Here is an 8,592-nt window from a genome sequence, read left to right as displayed (position 1 = left end):
AAGTTGTTTGAGCAAGGTTTTTGATGTATGAGGACGTTTTATTATCTGAAAATTACGGTAAAAATAATATACGACAAAATTTAAAACAATGTAGTTCCGTTTTTCTATTAGAGTGAAGGAGCCATCGAATTATCATCTAATATCACTGGAAAAACAAGCGGTAATGAGTTTAATTACCGTTACGCTAAAAAAAAAGGCCGTGTTGATGTAACAAATAATACATTTATAAATGTCAGTGGTGCTGTTTATCGCTACTTATGCTCTTTGCAGGAATCATCATCTGCGTAAAGGATTCAGGATTCATTTACATATACGAAATACATTGTCTCTGATTATCCTATCAAAACTAAGTACTAAGTACTACTGTATTAGTAAATAAGTTTTCTACCGTGAAATGAAGAATCTTAAGTGCAAAACTGGCCACTTCCGTTTTGCTGCATTTTATACAAACTAAAAAAACTTCATAAACAAAAAATTTTGATTTAGCAAGATAAGATTTTTACTATTAATTCTTAGGCCAAATTTTTATTTTTTAACATAAAATAAATGATGTAATATTCAATACCAATTGGTTATTTTGGTTTGAAATTTGGAAATGTCCGGGTATGCATATTTTTCTTTTCTTTTTCTGTTTAGCCTCCGAAACCACCGTAAGGTATTACTTCAGAGGATGGTATGCACGAATGTAAATGAATGTTAGTTTTGTACAGTCTCAGGTCGATCATTCCTGAGATGTGTGTTTAATTGAAACCAACCACCAAAGAACACCGGTATCTACGATCTAGTATTCATATCCGTATAAAAGTAACTGCCTTTACTAGGATTTGGACCTCAGAACTCCCGACTTCGAAATCAGCTGATTTGCGATGACGAGTTCACCAATAGACCAACCCGGTGGTTTCCGGGTATTCACCTGTTTTTTTAACCTTCGAGACCACCGTTAGGTATTACTTCAGAGGATGAGATGAAAGACAATTTTTGTAGCGTGTGAAAATGCCATGCCTGCGAGATTCGAACCCGGGACCTCCAGATGAAAGGCCGAGACACTACCACTTGCGCCACGGAGGCCGGCTAATCCGGGTATGCACCTGAAAATGGAAAAGTCCACTTATGTAACTATACATTATGGAAATATCTGCATTAGCATCTAATATTGTGTAGGAGATGAGAAAAATAAAATTCTACTGAATGTTATTTTGGGAATGATTTATTTTACATTCTAATAAAAAAATTACAAATAAATACATTCAATACAAAAAACAACTGAATAAATTAAACATGAAGGTTCATCTCTCGATATTTGCAGACTGGATCAAAATCTTTTCTTTCACAAGCTGTCATTGTGATTAAATACTAAATATGAATAAAACCAGAGATCAGCTATCCCACTCCATAATGGTCCATAGTGCTTTGATTGCAACTCACCTATATCATCTAGCTTTGACTGTTTTTATTTTCACTCTAATATTGGCTAGTGTTCTATTTTGATTCATCAGAAATAACACTTTGCCGATGTCTGATTTATAGAATGGCTCTCTCTCTCTCTCTAACAAGAACTTCGTAACCTTGTGAAAGTTTTTTTATGTGTTATTATGATCTTTGAGTATTTACTTATTTGAAAATGCCAGTTGGACAGAAGTTTCAGGATATTACTAGTCTCAGTTTTTTATTCACATACCTGAAACTCAGAAATATTAATTACTGTACCATAATGACTGAAAATTTCTAAATAGTTATCATATTGGATTATACTGGTTTTTTGACAAACTTCTGTTTCTATTAGTCCAAAAACACAGTCTGCTGGCAAGTAACTATATTCTGTTACGAGGAACAAAAGTTCTACTGTATTGACATTAATAGGAACATCATAAGCAAGCCACTTTTGACACATCATAACCAGTGTTGAATTTTTGTTCTGGCCCCCACATACATCAGAGATTAGTTGAAGTGTATCTATTTCTAGGGGAAATTCTGAATTTTTTATATGTTATAAACTGCCGAACATATTTCACAAGAACCTTTTGGACGATCAAGTACTGACCATGCATAACAGAAAACATTATCTTTGGTCAGGTTGCTTTTTGAAGACCCTTGAACTATTCTAAAATTACAAGTATAAATTTGTTTTCAGTAATATGTAGCTTGGTCAAGTACCTTTGGTAGACGTATGTTTTTGTTATAATCAAAACTAAATTTCATAACATTAGGACTTTCATCACCAAAGATTTTAAAAAAGATTTATGTCTGTAATTTTTGTAAACAAAGTTGTACCATATGTTCTGATTTTTTGCAATGGTCTTAAGCGTGTTTAAATGCCTTCATCCATTATTAAAGAATAAATTTATCATTAGTAATTAATTCAGAAATTAAAATAATAGCTCAGCGGACACCTGGTTTCATTAATATTAACAAGCACAAAAAGCAGCTGGTAATATTGCAACTGAACTAAAATGGGATATCTGATTGGGCAATGGAAGAATTCACTTTTGCTCCTTGCTGAAGATAGGAAATGTCTACCTTTGCGTATAATACAGACATTCATACACTTAAATTGATACAAAATGTCAAGTTTTATTGTAAAACAAGTTTACTATTTGATAGAAACTTTTTAATAATAATCATCCACTCTTAACCTCATTATAACCTTGATAGTCTAGGACCAACTGTTAATAAGTCAGTTTTCATTTAATTTCTTATTTTTATTGGATTAATTTTTGTATTTTAATTTTTTCACATACACTAGATAACATCAACAATAACAATAAATTACAATCTAAATGATGTTGATGACATAATGTAATATAGATGACGTTGATGGCAGAATCACAATTATGTTAAAGATGACAATTGTTTTATTATCTTTTATTTTCAGCAATGATTTACTCATGTTTGGTAGCAAGAAAATAAATTTCTCACATTTATAAAACAGCACAAACCTTTATGTTATCTAAATGTATATTTTATGTAATTTAAATTAGTTATTGCCTTTATTTATTATTTTAAAATATTCTAAAAGAATTATTAGAAATTCACTAAATATAATCTGACAGTTTGTAGAATCTTTAATAAATTTATTATTAATTGATATAAAAAAGAATAAGTATAAAATCTTGTAAGAATAGATTTTAAATTGCAATCCCCTTCTATTTTTGACATTATCAACCTTATAAGTCTTTAAAAATGTACAGTGCTTATTGTCACTTCCAATAATGAATAGAAATACAGGGATTTATGTGTAAAAAATTAAACGGCCGTCACTTTTCTATTCTTATTCTTATCAAAGACACCCTTCATTATATATTATTTTACATTTTATCTTTTTTTTTTGCAATCTTTTGAGAGGAACTCAAGTACTGGCCACATAACAGTTTTTGTTTATCAGGTCATCAATTTAAACTGGGACGTCATTTAGGCACTCACAACATTCACAATAAAAGAGATAATTATTGATTTTTTCCTCTTTATTAGAAAACAAGTTACTAAGCTTTAAAATGAATGGGAAATATATAGATCAACTAGACTAAATACAATCATTATATTTTCTCATATATTTTGCCACTGTTATAGCTATATGCCGTAAGTTTCAATATAACATAAAAAAGAAACTGTATAATTTTTTGACATACATACAGCATGATTTTTCATACAGCATCATTCGATGCAGATTTGCCATCCATGATCATCAATTGTAATCACTAATGATTTTTTCTGTAGAAATGAGTTTTAAAAATCCTACATTTTATGATTAGAAAAAAAACAAAAATGTAACTTTTGCTTTCAAAATAATAATAAATGTTTTTTTTTTTAATTCTATCAGTAAATAATAATACATTATGTAGGTCACTTAAAAAAGACAACTTCAGGTAAAAAATCAAAAAAATCAACTTCTCAGTATCTTCCTGGATGAATCAAGGGATATCAAAACCTTGATTAGAACAGTATCACAAAATAAAATGAATTATAAAATAAAGGATAGATATGGTTAAAGTTCATATTATTAAAAATATAAAACACATTAAATAATATTAGAGTAAATATACTTGAAGATATATAAAATAGCTACATAAAAATCAAAATTAAGAAGGCGATAATGAAAATTACTTGAACATATATTTATGTATACATTAAACACAACAGAAAAAAATTAGGATTAAATTTTTTTTTGTTATTCAAAAATTCATTGACAGCAATATTTATTCTATAAAATAAACTGATGGGAAGATCTTTTATGAAGGTTGGTTCATTAAAAATGGCAACAGAAACGTAAGTTTTGCTGGAAAATTGAATTACAAAGTTTTCTTACTCCAAAATAGTTCTGTTGTCTGGTTTGATACAGTGTGACATTCATAAATATAAACACATGGAAAAGTTAATTTACTGTGTATCGGTCTAAGCAATTCATATTTATCGATACCAAACAATCATCTAACTTATTTGAGAACTTATTCTGACATTTTATAAAGAATCTCCAAGAGATAATATTATATTTTAGACAGGAATATATATTTTTTGGTAAATCGAAATACTCCTTTCAGATATTTTAAATGTACATGTAATAACAAATTAATTTTTTTCATAAAGGCTCTTTTTTCTTCCTCTTGCTATCTCCTTCAGATATCTTCTTATATTGCCCATTCTTAACTGACAACAATCATTAATTCTTTCAGTAATTTTACTGCAAAGATGTGTTTAGATTGAAAAACGATTTTATGCTTAAATTTTACATTCTTTGAATACTGGTACATAATGTTATCTTATTTTGTTTAAGATTTAGCTTAAAAATAATTTGTTTTTTTTTATCAAATTTAGTTATTTTTGTCTAATTTTTATTTATTTTGAGATTAAATTTCACTCTTATTACAGAATCTATAAAAATTACTGTTTCTTGTACTTCAGCAAAAGAACAATATAACAGTGAATCTTACATCAGGTTTTCTTCTTGAATCATAACTTCTATCTCAAAATTTTCTTTCAAGTCAAGTATTATATTGCCTTTTCTATATACAAAGTTTAAAAGCAATAGGAATAAACCAGATCCATGTTATACTCTTTTCTATTGTATTCTTACCATAGCCTCTTGATTTTTATAAAAGTTGTTTTACAGCTAAAGTTGTTATGAACTGCTAAGAACATTGGCCTGAACATGTAGACTTGTTACTAAATACCCATGTGCTACTCTGATTCCAGAATCTTAGTACAATCGCGTGCAATATTAAAAATTGAATATAAAAACTTAAGGTAATGTATTATCGCATATACATATTAATAATACGTACAATACAATTAAAAAATAATATGTATTTATAAAACAAATTTAAGCTGCTGTAACAAGAATATATTTGGTAAAATTCCTAAGCAGAATGTTTTAATGGGGAAATGATTATTTAAATTGGGAAATTATTTCTCGACGATTTAATTTATTTAACAACATCGGTATTTATTATACAGTCCATTATTGTAATGCATAAAGAATTCAGTAAAATTTATGATATAATTTTGTGGAATGATTAAAATTATTTTTGTTAGCAACAAGATTGTACCATATCATTTTGCTTTGAAGCATCTAAAACTAATTTTCAAATGTTTATTATGCCGTTGTTAATAATTTATTCAGTATATTCTGAAAAATATATGTTACATCTTCAGGCTACTTGAACAGTCACAAGTTTTTAGGATTCAAAAATGGGCTGTCATATTTTTGTTTAGCCTTAACAAAAATTCTGGCATTAAAAAAAGGAATTCATTATTAAAAAAAAATAACAATAACTTATATCAAGCTAGACAACTACTTGACTATTTTTGTATTACCCAGCAAAATACTTCAGTTTCTATTTATAAAAAAAATTACCTCAAAAGATCTTTAATCATTTCTTTTTAAAATTAAAATAAAATATTTCCTTTTAAAGAAACAATCTCTCCTGATGAATTTAAAAAAAAAACTAAATAAACATGAATTTTTGTATTGCTGTTTAATATTACTGATTTTACTTATTTATTGTCTGCATAGAGGTATCACTCTTATCATACATCATTATTTAAGATTATTATTATTTAAAATTATAGATTATCACCACTTCTTTAAGTTATTTATAATTTTGCATTTTGTAAAATACTCATATCAAGCTTTTTTCATATCTTTTGAGTATTACAAGTAAAATGTGGTAAAAATAAAATAATGAATAACATTAATACTTCAGTAAATGGGCGATGGTTTTCCTTTACGGATGCAATATTTGTCATGGCATGGCTGTTTAATTTGTAGAAGAAAAGTCATTTTTGTTAAAAACATTTATATAACTTGGTAAACTGAAGATCAACAAAGTGCAGGTCCCATCCCTGATAAAAATGCCCTAATTTCTCAAGACATTGTGGTTAGAAGTAGCTATCTACTGGAACAAGTTGTCTCTCTTATGTTGCTGTTTATTGTTAGTGGGAACTTACTCAACGACTGCACTTCTTATCCTACATCCATTCTTCCCTATTTTGGGTTCTGGATGTTTCTGTGAATCCAGTTCACTTGAGTTACATATGTAACAATATTCTACAAATAATCACAGTACATAATGAACAAAATTTGCTTATTTATATTTATTACATAATAGGCTTAAGAATTTCCAGTAACATTTGTAAGCAGCCCTTCTAAAGAAAGTATTTTAAAAAATTTATTCAACAAAGAAATAAAATCTAAGCTGTTGTGAAACTTATAACCTGATTAGTTTACAATTACATTTCCTTTAACATTTGAAAAAAGGTGTTTGTGGAATAAAACACAAACTTTTAACCATCAATCTCCAATATTGTTTGGTTTCAAAAAGCCTCCACTAATAAAAGACTTTTTTCATTTATATGATTTTCAACTTAATTAAAGTTAACCACAAATCTCTTTAAAAAAAACTCTCACACTGATAATGAAAACCATAAAATTTGTTGCAATTTGCTATTATTTAATAATAATACAAACATATTAACAATAAAATTACAGCAAAATATATATTTTTTTCTTTTCCCTGTTTAGCCTCTGGGAATTACCGTTCAGGTATTACCAAAGAACACCGGTATCCACAATCTAGTATTCAAATTTGTATAAAAGTAACTGCCTTTACTAGGGCCTGAACGCTGGAACTCTCAACTTCCAAATCAGCTGATTTAGGAAGAACCGTTCACCACTAGAACAACCCGGTGGGTTAACAAAATATATTTGAATAAAAATAATTATACCTCCCATTGCTATTACTAAATACAATTACTCTTAAAAGATGTAAAATTAAATGTAATCTTTTATAATTTTTCTTTTTTTTAAATAGAATAATTAGATTATCTAAATACCATAAGTAGAATTATGCCACATTATGGCTTAAGTACAACAGTCATTAATTTTGCAGAAACATATTAAATGAAATCAATGAAAGTATGCATATGCTGAATATTTATCCACTCACTACTTTTTGTTCCAAAAAAGGAATCAAAACACAACCTGAATAGTCATCTATAACCTAACATTAAAAGAATTTTTCTTTTATAATTGTTAATTCTTTCCATATATTGATACATTTGCTAAAAAAATAATAAAGTATCTAGTATTTTATTGCATAAAATGAGTCACAGCTTTTGGAAAATATTACTTCACCCTTACTCATGAGATTATCAATCATTTTTTCTTTTCATTTGGGGCTGGACACCAAGGATTTTACACTAATGTAGCCCAAAGTTAAGGCTTTTAGGATACCTTCCCAAATCATCTCATCTTACAGCTTTTGTTTAAGCCCATCAACCTGCAGTCTAGTCCCCTTACTTTGACAGAAACAAGTTTATCTTCTCCTGATATAAAATTTTCTCACTAGATGGTCATATGTTTAAAAATTGATGGTCATTGTTTAAATGTTCAAATAATATAATTTGCAGATTTCTAAGTGATTTTTATCCAATTTCTTTAGATGGTAACAAACAAGGCTGTGACTGATGGGTTTATCACAAAGTGGCTCTTCACTTTTAGCCCCACAAATACTGCATGACATTCTTCTTAAGTGGATGGATAAATCTTCTAGATAGTCTGTCTATTATGTCTGTTCCACATTTTTAAAGATCTATTATAAGGTGCTAGTAAATATGTGATTATTGTAACATGTTTACTAGCACCTTATAATAGCTGTCAAATACTCCATGGTAGGGTAATCAAAAGAAAGTCATCAGTAACTTGACTTCTCTTGCAAGATAGTCTGCCAGTTTGTTTTACAGACAACTTCATGATTACTGATGTGGTGGAGAAGGGTGAGGGACAATATTTTTGCTTTTTTTAATGGAATTTAATCTTTAAGCCATTACAGATTCAATGAAAATAAATGACACTCAAAATATTTACATCTACCTGATTCTCTGAGGTTCTCTTTAGTAAAAAATACCAAGATATTTCTTTATTTTCAAATTCTAATTTCTAGATCACAGAGACATTAACTGATCAGTGGATTCAGGAGCATTATTTTGGGAAGGGTGATTCAATGTATGTTGTCAGCAGAAAACTTCCTTTATATTAAACAGTATTTCAATATTTACTCTTTCACAATGCATTTTATATATTAAAAAACATTAGGTGGT

This window comes from Lycorma delicatula, chromosome 4, assembly GCF_047948215.1.
Source record: "Lycorma delicatula isolate Av1 chromosome 4, ASM4794821v1, whole genome shotgun sequence".
In the NCBI taxonomy this organism is placed as follows: domain Eukaryota; kingdom Metazoa; phylum Arthropoda; class Insecta; order Hemiptera; family Fulgoridae; genus Lycorma; species Lycorma delicatula.
The sequence above is the reverse complement of the archived record's forward strand: the minus strand, read 5'-3'. Positions refer to the sequence as shown.